Below are 13,022 nucleotides of genomic sequence, written 5' to 3'. Positions count from 1 at the left end.
AGACTCTGTGGTACAAAGGCAGTTTCAAGGGCATAGCCCCTAGGCTGTGGAGGAGATAGTGTAACAAGTCATGTGTGAATCAGAAGATGCTGCTCGCCAATAACCCCTGCCACAACTACAGCTAGAGCAGAATGTTTTCTTTGTTTCATGCAAAAAGAAGGCTGACATGGTCCCTGGCATTCCTCTGTCCTATGGAAAGCACTCACTGAGCTAGATTCCTTCCACCTCAGACCTACTGGATTCTCCACACTGCTGGCTACATTTGTCATAGTTCAAGAATCATCTGCAAAGAAAAGTTCTTCAAGGGAAAGTCTTGGCATCCCAGGCCTTTGCCAGTCATCTTGACTTTTGTCTTGCCACTGGACTTTGATGACTCTAGAAGAGAGAGTGGGGCTTAAAATTCTCTGCAATTCTGTCGATTAAATCTGACTCATGTGTATGTTAAGACATTACCCCGTGATGTAATTGGTCCTCTTCAAAAATGAAGGATGAGCAACAACGAGCCCAGTCCCTGGACAGAAGACATATCAAACATCTCTGTGCCCATGCTTGAAGCTCTTCTGCCTTGTCAAGCCCCACCAGATCCTATATACTCATTGGTTTAACCTTCAAGACACAAGGTCACCTCCATGCCAGGAAGTGGTATTGTAATGGGACAGTAATAGAATTTAAAAGAGCTATTCCTTGATAATTTTTAAAGACACTTTGGTAGCTACTAGAGGTATCTGCAGGGTCACTGATGTGAACTACACTCTAGAGTTAGTGCTGACAGTAGAATTGGATCATTTATTACCCATGGGCCTTGAAGATGTCTGTGGGGATAAGAAACACCAGTAATCCTATGGGACACTGACATGTCAAGGAACTATTGCTGAGTGAGTCAGTATAGAATGGAAACCTAGATATTCTGCAAAAAAAACTGGAGTAAGCCAGAGATATTTTTTTATAGTATCCCAGGGCTCATATTCACAGTTGGAAATGTGTAAAAGGTCTTCCTCACCATTTCTCTCTCTGTCTCTCTCTCACTCTCTCTCTTCCCATATTTATTTTCATATATCCATAAGTATGCATATGTGCTATTTATGAATACATATGTATGCCTCAAGAAAATCCTACTCCAATGTCTTACTCTATCATAGACATAATCCTACCATGCCAGTGAAATACAAATTCTGGAATATTCTACCATGCTGTAAAGACTTTTCGTTCATTTCTTGCAGCAGTTGATCCACAACTATTTATTAAGTTCTTACTATGTGCCAGACACTGTACTAAACAGTGGGGAGACAAAGAAAGGCAAAAAACAGTCCCTGCTCCCAAGGATCTCATGATCTAATGGGAGAGACAAGGGAAGAACTATGTGCAAACATGATAGATACACTACAAATTGTAAATAGTCAACAGAGGCAATTAAAGGGGATTGGGAAAGACTTCCTGTAGAAGGTGGGATTTTAGAGGAGACTTAAAAGAATACAAGGAAGCTAGGAGATGGAAATAGGGAGAGAGAGCATGCCAAGAATGGGAGACAGTCAGTGAAAATACCCAGAGGTGAGAGATGGTGTATTTTGATTGAGTAACAGAAAGGAGATCCCTGTCACTGAATCACAGAGAAAGGGACTGGGTGAGGGGAAGAAGGAATGTAATATGTAAGAAGATTGGAGAGGTAGGAAGGGGCCAGGTTATGAAGGACTTTAAAAATCGAACAGGATTGTACACTTGATCCAGGAAGTAATAAGGAGTCACTGGAGTTTATTAAATTGGGGTGGGAGGGGTGACATGGTCAGGAAGATCACTTCTGAAGTTCAGAAGGGAAGATGAAATGGAATGGGCAAAGATTTGTGGCAGGGAGTCAACCAGCAGGCTATTTCAATAGTTCAGACATGAGATGATAAGGGACTGCACCAGGGTGGCAGCAGTGTCAGAGGAGATAAGGAACCGTATTTGAAAGATGTTACAATGTTAAAATTGCCAAACCTTGGCAACACATTGCATATGGGGGATAAGAGTGAGGAATTGAGGATGACACCTTGGTTGAGAGCCTGAGTAACTGGGATAGTAGTGATACCCTCAACAATAATAAATAATTTAGGAAGAGGGGAGGCTTTGGGGAGAAATAAAATGGATTCAGTTTTGAATGTGTTGAGTTTAAGATGTTTACAGGACCTCCAGTTTTTGGTGTCCAGTAAGCAAATGGAGATGTAACTGGATGTCATCAGAAAATTAAATATACTACCTGTAGGATCTGGACGTACTCTCTCAACACTTTACTTACACTCATCATTAGGTTCTTCAGAGCTCAGCTGTCTGCATATCCCCTCAGAGTTCCAGGGCACTCGGAGGGGATGGTGGAGACAAGGAAAGGACCATAACAGAAATCAAAAATAGCTATTTCTTGCCTCTAGCACTATCACTCAGGAACCTCATCTTATATGTCCTCCCAATATCAATTGACAAATCACCATCTCCCCCAAATCAATCACCCAATATCAGTTAACCCATTGATATCCCCTCAATTTCAATTAGCCAGTTGGCATAAATTAGCTTTTACAAAAGAATGTTTAAAATATATCAAATCAGAACTACAAAATCACCCTCCCCAACCAAAGTATGCTTTCTTCTTTTCCACATCCAGTGATCCCTGGGGAGAATGGGCTCAAATTGTAAGTGGTTACTACAAAACATCCCCCAGATCTCTTCTGGTTGTTGTAAAGTTGATTGATAAGTCACTTCCTGGCTTGAAGGACTTGCTATCTCACCTGTCAAGTCAGTCTAACACTAGGCTGAATCAAGCAGGTAACTCCTTAGGGTATGTTCTTTATCAAGTATAGCTGTTGTGACTCCAATATGCTTTACTATGGATTTTTCTGTACTTATAGTGACTCTTCTGATCTTTTGAAGCTCACAGGGTAGTCATCTGATTTTGTCTGTCTCTGCTACTCATTCACCTAACATCATTAGAGAATAGACACAACAGAGATGGAAGAAATAGAGATGGCTATGTGTTCAAAGCTACATGTACCAGGTGGTGGATTTAAGGCAGCTCATGGCACCTGCTACTTTTTACTATTGGGGAGCATTAGGGTATGTTTTCCTCACTCCAAGCCACCAAGGAGAGAGTGAACTTTGGTCTGTTTGTTACTTTTGTGTGCCCCCAATTGTGTTTCAACTGGCAATTATAAGATATATATTTTTTTGTTACCACCAATAAGCCTGTAGGAAATAGGATAGCTGCATATGATTTAATTTGGGGGCAGGGCCTTTTCATTACACATCTTTATGCATTTCTGGAAACAAACCCACCAAGCTGTGATAGTAATGGCAATTAAAGATTCCCCTGTATTGGTTTGGTTTTCAAACTGATTGTGTTAAAACCCAGAGCTTGTTAATCCCACCTGTGGGATGGACTTGTTGATGTGAAAAGAAAGTCCTGAACTGGGAGGAGCTGGTGACGTAGATTTGGAGAGACAAGAGGGAGGCAGAAGATCTTTTTTGGAAGTGGCACCCACGTGGAGGCAGAGAGAGCCTGAGAAGGATTGCTGAGAGCCACTTTGAATCGCCCTGGACTTTTGAGACCTGCCCCCTGAGCTGCCAAGGATTGAGGAGACTGTTGCTGTTTTGCTGGTACTTTGTCTGTCTGTTTTGATGTTGTTTTGCCAGATTTGTCCACTGGTGAAAGACAGTCCTGTTGTTGAAGTCCTGGAACCTGGCTGTTGGCTAAGAGCTCCTGAGACTGTCCTGCAGACAGAGAGTGAATACTGTCCACTGATGAAGGACAGTGCTGTTGTTGCAGGGGTCTGGAGACTGTCCTGCAGACAGAGTGAATACTGTCCACTGGTGAAGGACAGTGCTGTTGTTGCAGGGGTCTGGGAACCTTTCTGTTGGTTCAGAAGCCCTGAAGAAGGATTTTCTTGTTGTATGTTTACAGAAATCCTGGGAGAGGGCTTTGCTAATGTGTTCAGGGGTTCTAGGGCTGTTCTACAGACAGAGGATGAATTAATGAAGGGACTGGCAACGTATCTTGTGGCCTTGCTAAGCCTTGTCTCCCCAGGAACTAAGATTGCAGAGAAATTGCCTCCTGTCAAGATGAAGAAAAGACCTCCATTTGGGTATTAGGTGCTGTGCTTAAACTTGATGTGACTCTGGGGTAGATTCAATTGTGATCCAAGGGTGGGGAACTTTTGACCTTTTTGTGTTCTATGGTTGAGCAAATCGAATGTATTTTACTTATGTTTGGAAACTAATCTCCATTTGAGAAGAGGGGCTTTGTGGTGAACTAAATGAAGGTACAGCCTAGGGGTGGAGTAGTATTTAGACCAGGGACTTTGTAATTGATTGAATGATTGGAAGGTCCTGGGGTGGGGTAGTCCTTGGAGATTACTTAATCACATTTAGTAAATGCTGTATTTGGAATGATGTCATGTTTTGATCTTCTCTGTTCTTGGTTGGTCACTGAATAAAATGGAGAGCACCTATGCTGGTATTCTGAACCTTGGGAATTTGCCTTTCCTTGGCCTTATATTACACAAGCCTCCATGTAGGTTGACATCACAAAGAATATGTGGGGTGGGGAGATCATTGTGGGGGCAATTTGAGGGAAGGTACATACAAGGGCTTTGGTGAAGTGAAATGTCACCCTTTCATCAGAGAATTGAGTAAAGGAATGGAGAATGAAGAATGATGTCAAAGGGTTTTGAAGTATAAAGAAAAGAAGAGGAAACTTATGGTATATGGTCTCTATTTTCTCAACAAAGTATTGCCCAGGTCCTCAGCTGAAACGATCAGTACAAGGAATGGTTTTGGAGGCTTTAAAGAAAGAAGAGAAGGTTTAGAACTGTCTTTGTAGAGAATAGGATAGAAAATCAATTAGGAAGAAGTAAAACTATAGTCTTGCTACAGTTTTAAGGAACTCCAACTTTACTTTTATAAATAGGCAATTGATGCCTAAAGATGGGAAAGGTATAAATGAACAGATATTGAAAGAGAATATCATATCCTATGGAAGTTTAATGAATGTAAATTAACGACCAAAATGAAGAGACCAAAAAAAAAAAAGACAGGGAAATGCCTTAGTAAGCAAATATTTATTTGTTCTTGTTAAATGGAGGGATGTTGTAACCAAAGGTAACACCAATTTAGAATGTAAATTCATTTGAAAAATCTTATGGAAGAGAATGATAAATATATGCATACACATATGCAATATTGCCTCATAAAACCATGATGAGCAATAGAAAGAAAAAGCAAGTTTATAAAAAGCTTGGCAAGAGACCCAAGGTTAAGCCAGGTTATCTTTAGGCTTTTAAGGATGAAACTGGGAGGGTGACAACAAATAGAGGAAAAATGGAAAAGATTTGTCAAGATTTCTTGTTACATAATTATGTGTAGGTTAAGTCAATATAATAAAAATGAAAGTTCTACCTAAGTTCATTTACTTTTTCAGTGTCATATCAAACTACCAAAGTATTATATTATAGAGCTAGGAAAACAGTAATAACAAAATTTATCTAGAAGAACAAAAGTTCAAGAATATCACAAGAATCAATGAAAAGAATGTGAAGAAAGGTGACCTGGCAGTACCACATTTAAAGCTGTACTACAAAGCAATAATCATGAAAATAATCTGGTTCTGGCTAATAAATAGAGTGGTTGATCAGTAAAATAGAACAGGTACACAACACATAGTAGTAAATGACCATAGTAATCTAATGTTTGAAAAATTCAAGGATCCAAGCTTTTGGGGCAATAACTCACCATTTGACAAAAATTATTGGAAAAACTGGAAAGCAGTTTGGCAGAAACTAGGTATAGACCAAAATCTCATGCCATATACCAAGAGGAGGTAAAAACAGGTACATGATTTAGACATAAAGGATGATATCATTAGTAAATTAGGGGAGCATGGAAAAATGTACCTGTCAGATCCATCAATAAAGGAAAAAAGATGGAGAGGATCATGATAAGTAAATGAGTAATTTTGATTACATGACAATGAAGTTACTACATTTTGATTCTAATATCATGCTCTGATGTATGATATTAAAGAAAAAAAAGATAGGAGCAGCTGACCTTTGCCAAAAGTATGCAGAGGAGTTCTTTCTAAAGTCAACACAGTTTTAAGGCCATTGAAGACTCATCAGTCCTTGAGATAGATGAAAGAGGGTGAAATGACAAATGCTTGGGGGGGGGATCAGACATTATTATTGGGAAAAATGGTTAAGAGAATATCAATAACTAGCAATCTACACTCCTATTTCCCCATCTACAGAATCATTATGAGAATAGTCTCCTCATATACCTTAATGGCATTTTTAATGAAGAAGGAACTATCAGTGTTTTGTAAATGATATTCAATAGCGGACTGCATCTTTACACTCATGCTATTGAATGAAAGGTGTAGAGAATACATTGTTCCACTCCATTTTATTCAGCATGCTTCTCTTTCAATAAGGAGTCTCTCATACATGTTAAATTCAGGCAAGATTCCTCCAAAAATATAAGATTATATGTAATTATATATAAAGTATAAATATACTATATTTACATATATTTACATACTTTTATATAATATATTATACTATAATATAAATAATATATTTTATATATAAAATTACTGTTGGACAGCCATCTGATTATTAATAACAAGTAAGGCCCCAAAAAAGGAGAAGTAGGCTCACTAAAGGCATTTGCACTATGATGGAGGGCAAAGCAGAATCCAAATTGAGGAGAGATTCAATGTGGATGATAAGGTACTCCAGTAGCTCTGGGTTGTGGATGAAATTTTACTAATTGCATTAAGCCATGGGACAATGTAGTTTATCTTATATGTATACTTAATAATTCAAAAGGGTTAAATCTTTCTATTTCCTCATTTTTAAAAAGAGGACAGTGGAATAAATGATCTCTGAGATTCCTTCTGAGTCCAGCTCTATGATTCTATGATTGTTCTTTTCATATAAGAAAAACCAAGTGGATGCAGTACATCTGTTGTTCATATGATGCAAATGAATGGGCAAACCATAGAACTGATCCATTAGTCAGTGATTTTGCATGTGTTGGGAAAGCACTGCAGAGGGTCAATCAATGGTGCTGTAAGGGTTATGGGATTTAAAGATCTTCCATGCCCCGTTGGACTTGCTGATGTAGCAGGAAGGGGCGGAGCAAGAGGAAGCGGAAGCCAAGCTAGCGTTCCTGCGTTGGCTGGCAGTGGTGGTGACGGCGGCAGCAGCAGAGGCAGTGGCAGCGCGAAGCCCTTTTTGAGTTAGGACTGCTAAGGACTTTCTGCTAAGGACTCCTGCTGAGGACTGCCAGGGGCTGGAGCTGCTGGGAGCGCGCTTCCAGGACGCTGGGTGGTTGCTGTGTGTGGGGAGAGGAGGACCTTTGCCTGAGGTAGCCTGTTCTGTTTTAAAGGCTTGAAAATGTGGGTGCTTTCTACTTTATCTACCTGTGCCAATATCATAACTACTCTGATGGCTTTCACTTTCTGGTTTTGGGACTCAGTCTTTTGGTATCTTAATAAATTTTCTAGTTTATTTCCTCATATGGCAAACATGACATATTTTGTAATGGATAATTATATCAGCATATTTGTAATCTCTATAGGCATTGTGAATATGGCATTGCTGATACAGGTGCCCACAATTGAAAAGAAAGAGAGAAGCCTGAATTCCATTTAAAGAATTGTACAATATCTTTAAAGATCCCAAAGCCCTGAAACAAATGTGAATCAATATTCTTCCATTGATTTTATATGGCTTTGAGTTTCCCAATGGTGACTGAGAGATACATAGTGGGTAAGTATAGACTGTAGCATGTTACCAATGAAGAAATTTGCAGAAGGAGGGTAAAGGATGCTTCCAGGGAAAGTTGAGTCTTGAAAAGAAGCTTGGTTAGGCATGTTTGAAGAGTGAAAAATAATAGATAGAAAGTCCATATAGTCCATTGGCATCTATACAATGTTAAAGGGTTTATAGGAAGACTTACACACATTGGGCAACAGCACCCCACCTCAAGCATATTATTTTCCAGCTCTGGAAATCAAGACTGCCATTATTACTGGAAGGGGTCTGTCAATCAACTCCTGGATAGTTCCATTCACAATACATTAGCCTTCTGAACAGATCCTTCCCTGCTCCCTTATGTGTTGTCTCTCCCTTTTAGAAGATAAGCTCCTTGAAACCAAGGACTGCCTTACTTTGCTGTTAGAAACCTCAGTAATTTGCACAGTGTTTGGCACATAGTAAGCACTTAATATACACTTTTCTATTCACTAATTCATCACAGATTAGAGGTTAAAGTATGCACATTCTTTAGGCTTTTGTGTAGATGGAAGCAGGGAAGACCTTGAGATTTGCCTGAATTGGATTATCCTAGACTATGTCCTAGCACAAGATTAGAAAAGGTTCCTCTTGGTAGTAATTGGTAGTAGTACCCAGTGGGTAAAAGTGGTATTGTACAGGGAAAGAAGATGTAGCTATGAATGACCCAAACTTGGTGACTGTCTTTTGTCAATGAAGAGTTCTCCAGATCATGGAGTTGGACCAAAACCTTACTGTCAATGGGAAATTGATGGAAAGCTTTTCAGAGATGCTTGCTTAATTGGCAGCGTCATATAGCCTAGAGTTCCTACTAATGTATAGAGCAAGTTAGGGGAATAAATGATGAAGGCTGAGCATTGAAAGGAGAGTGTATTCTGGATAAAGCTTGTCCAGGAAGAGCTGTGTGTAAACAGAAGACTGATATCTCCATGTATACCCAATATATTATACTTCTGGAATGTTTCTTTTCTTAGACCCAAGCGGGAGGAGCTCTGTGTGGTCATATGTCAATTGGAGATGAATATTTTTGATCTGTAAAGGTCTAGGAGGGAAAATTTTGTGTGTACATGTGCCACAACTTAAAAAGGGGCTTTCATACACTAAGGGGATATATTATATTAATTATGTTATCTTTTATATATTCTCTCATATACATATATTATATATGTACACATGTATATGATATTTTACATATGTGTATATGCTACATATAATATATGCATATATGCTGGATTTTTAAAAAATTCTATTTGTAAACCCAGTTCTTAGTAAAGTTTCTGACACTTAGAAAACACTTAACAAATGTGCCTTTTCTCCTTCCTTCTCCTTTTCTCTATCTCCGTCTCTCTCCATATACATAGATAGATAAAGATTTATATCTTTCTATGTATCTAGATAAATTATATTTAGGGGTATGAGTAATACATTTTTGCAGTGTAAATTCTTCAGTTCTGGTACCAATATATAGAGAACTCTTCTAGTAAAGAGAGGGATATAAATTGCTGAGAAATAGTGCCTTGTGACCATTATTAAAGTAAATCACAATTTATTTCAATATATGCAAAAGATTAAATTGGGACAGTGTTAGTAGCAGCTAATGTGTAAAGCTAGATATCGGCACTGCATAGTGCCAAAGTTATGAAGTCTGAAAGTATGACTGCTGGCGTAAGGGAAGAAAAACAATTGTGTGTCTGCTTCCTCTTCAGTCCTGGGTCCACAGGCTAGTAGACCAATGACCCCTCAGTGGCAGTGACACTACATTAACTTTGTTAAGACAATATTGTGCTCCATTCTTTCTCATCCCATAAGCCCCATGGGGGTATAAAATAGAAGGCCCCCCTCAACAGCATTTTCAGTCATCATAGTGTTGTTGTTGTTGAATCCTGTCTACTTCTTCATGACCTGTCTTGATAAAGATACCAGAGTGGTTTGCCATCTCCTTTTCCAGCCCGTTTTACAGATGAGGAACTGAGGCACATAGGGTTAAGTGACTTCCCAGAGTCACACAACTAGCAAGTATCTGAGGCCAGATTTGAGCTCAGGGAGATGAGTCTTTCTGACTTCAAGCCTGTCACTCTACCCATTAAGTCACCTAACTTCCTGGCCATTATAATAGTTTGGTTTTAAGACTTCACTGTTGCAAGTACGCTATCCCAAGGATGAGTAAAAACAACAGGCAAAATTGCTTTTACATGTAATTGAGAATGTTTTTTAAATAGGACATAGATTGCTCTTGATTGAATGGAGGAAAGCTAATGACAACCACAGTCAGAAGACGTAACTAAATAAAGAATCGTGATTTATATGGGAGACCCGGAAATGTCTAATATAGGCTATCTGAGTGTGCTGCTGGGATGCGCACAGAACCCAGATATAGACAGAGGAACAGGACACTCATGGGGCATGAGATAAAGTGGCATTTGTGCATCTCAGAGAAGAAAGACGAGGTTTAGAGAATTTAGTGAGCTGTAAGCAAGTTATTAGCATACTTGAGCTATAGACATAAAGTAAGCTTCTCTCTGCCCCCTAGGCTCCTTCCCTTCCTCCTCCCTTCCTCCCCGGAGCAATTCAGGCTTATGAAGTACTTAATTAATCCAGGTATCCATATGTTACTCTATGACCCCAGTGGCCACAGTGGAAGGGAACATCTGGGAATAGACTTAGGATATATGTAGCAATGAAAAATAAGGCCTGGGAGAAGGAAGGGATCCATGGACCAGATGTCACCAGTAACTAAGTTTGGGTACTCAGATCAAATTTATACTCAAGTTTTTGAAGGCATTTATTAGGGCATTTCAGTGACATGCAGTCTTTTCAGACAAGCCAGAGGATAGTTCTTTATGCCAGTCCACTAGACTGGTCATTAAAGAAGAAAATGATCTATTTTGTCTTCTGTAAAGCTGGTTTTTCCTGTCTTAGTAATCACTTTCAAAGGAACGGAATTCAATCTCTTTCTTTCTCTCTCTCTATCTCTTTCCTTCTCTCTCCTCCTGTCTGTCTGTATCTGTCTGTCTCTGTCTCTCTCTCCCTCAGTCCTTCCCTTCAGTGACTTAGAACCATTATTCTGAATATACTACAAAGTAATGAAACAGATTTTAAATTTTGTTTTCAAAATTTAAACAATGAATGTTGTTGTTCAGTGATTTCAGTTGTATGTCTTACTCTTTGTGACCCCATTTGGCAAATATACTAGAATGGTTTGCCATTTCCTTCTCCAACTCATTTTACAGATGAGGAAATTGAGGCAAATAGGGTCAAATAATTTCCTTAGGGTCACATAGATATTTAGAGTCTGGGACCAAATTTGAGCTCATGTCATCCTGACTCTAGGATCAAGGCTCTCACTGCACCACTTACCTTCCCCTATAACAACAACATGCAACAACAAATGAAACAGATTTTAAATAAATATTCTAGAATTTCTAAATCCATATCCTGGTGATTCTCATCAGAGTAGGTATTATCATCATCATCATCATTCATCAACTCAATTTCCTTGTTTTGCCTAATCTCAAAGTATGGAGACTACTCATAAGCCAATTTCACTTCTGACTGACTGGGAAAGAGAGTTTTAACCTGCTTGGTTTCTGAGTTGGAGTGGTTCACCCCTCCTTAGGCAAACCAGGGGCTCTTCCTCTGCTCCCAGGGATTTACCCTGTCAGTGCCTCTCTCAGCACCAGCATCCAATCTGCATAACCCAAATGCAACTCAGTACTTCCAGACTCAATAGATCAGCGACAGCCTCTGTGGTAGCTAGGATTAGAGGTATGTGCATCATACCTGGCAAAGTCCTTATCCAGAATGTTGGCTATACCCTTGTCTCCCTGATACTTACCATTGTTTCAAAGTATTTGTGAGCCTCGCCTTTGAGAACTGTCTTAAGATCTTTGTAGTAGGGCACTATTTTGCATCTAATAGTAGCAAATCTTATTTCCTTTGAGGGAGAATTTAACTTTGGAAGTAACAGGACCTTCCAAGATGATGTCAAAATGAGCTATCATAAGGGAACTTGCTTTGATTTTTGTTTCCTTTTTGGTGTGGACCTGTGATTTCACTGGTGTGGAGCATTTCACGTATGGAAACTCTCTCTATTGATGCACAGTATCAATTCTTCTTTAATTTTTGATCTTAAAGAGTTTACTGGGGCACTGCAGGATTATGTGATTTGCCCATGATTGCATAGCTAATATGTGTCACGTGTAAAACTTGAACCCAAGTTTTCCCATTCCCCAAACCAGTCATTTAACAATTATGCCAGGAGGATTCTCACCTTCTTAACACTCTACTCAAAAACGTCAAAAACACAAACCCAGAAATTCTCAAAATATAACTGTAGCAATTGCTTTGTGTACTTCCTTTCCCAGTGTGCTAAGTCTCCCTCACCCAGGGCTGGATTATCTTCTCCAATGTTACTGCCCTGAGTCCTCATTCTAGTGTATTTTCCCCTACTATTAGCATCCCCCAGTGTAACTAGCATTGATTTAACCAATTAGGATTGTTTACATTTTACTAATTGGCATTGTTTAGTTTTTATATATGGGCATTTATTTTGAAGACATAGCAAGAACAGAAGTACAAAAGTGTTCCCTATATCTTAATACCTAGGGGTACACTCTTTCCTATATCATCTCAGTTTCTGGTTAGAATGGGTTCAAATTTAATGTGGTTCCTATATAGCTCCCACCAAGTTGAAGTATAAATGTAGTGTCATTGCTGGATGAATCCATGTCTCATCTACTGATAGTCCAGGTATCAAATACCTCAGGACATTGATGTTGGACTGGCTATACTCCCAGACCTCCATCTCCAGCCTCAATGCAATGCCTCCAGGCAGGAAGAAGTCAGAAAAAGAAAAGGAACAGATTCTGGTTGACTAGAGATTTATGAATGTACCCCAGTGAAAGCTACTCAGACTCTTTTCAAATGAGATAAAATTTATAAAGCTCTTAGCACAGTGCTTTGCATGTAGTTGGTGCTTAATAAATGCTTATTTCCCTCCCTCCCTCCTTCCTTCCCTTTCTCCTTTCCTCCCTTCCTGAGGCATCTACTTTTAGAGAAGAATTATACATTTCACATGATCATACCTCTTTAAAAATAAACTCCCCAGACTCTTTCACGTAGGAGGTTACATCAGTCAAGTACATTGCACATGTTCATAAGGACTGGAGCATTGGCTAATCTCTCATTGCCGTGTGTTCATAACTTCAT

This window comes from Petaurus breviceps, unplaced genomic scaffold (assembly GCF_028583685.1).
Source record: "Petaurus breviceps papuanus isolate PSGF00001 unplaced genomic scaffold, PetGlider_PUasm1.0 90845, whole genome shotgun sequence".
Taxonomy (NCBI): Eukaryota; Metazoa; Chordata; class Mammalia; order Diprotodontia; family Petauridae; genus Petaurus; species Petaurus breviceps.
This window is presented reverse-complemented; position numbering follows the sequence as displayed.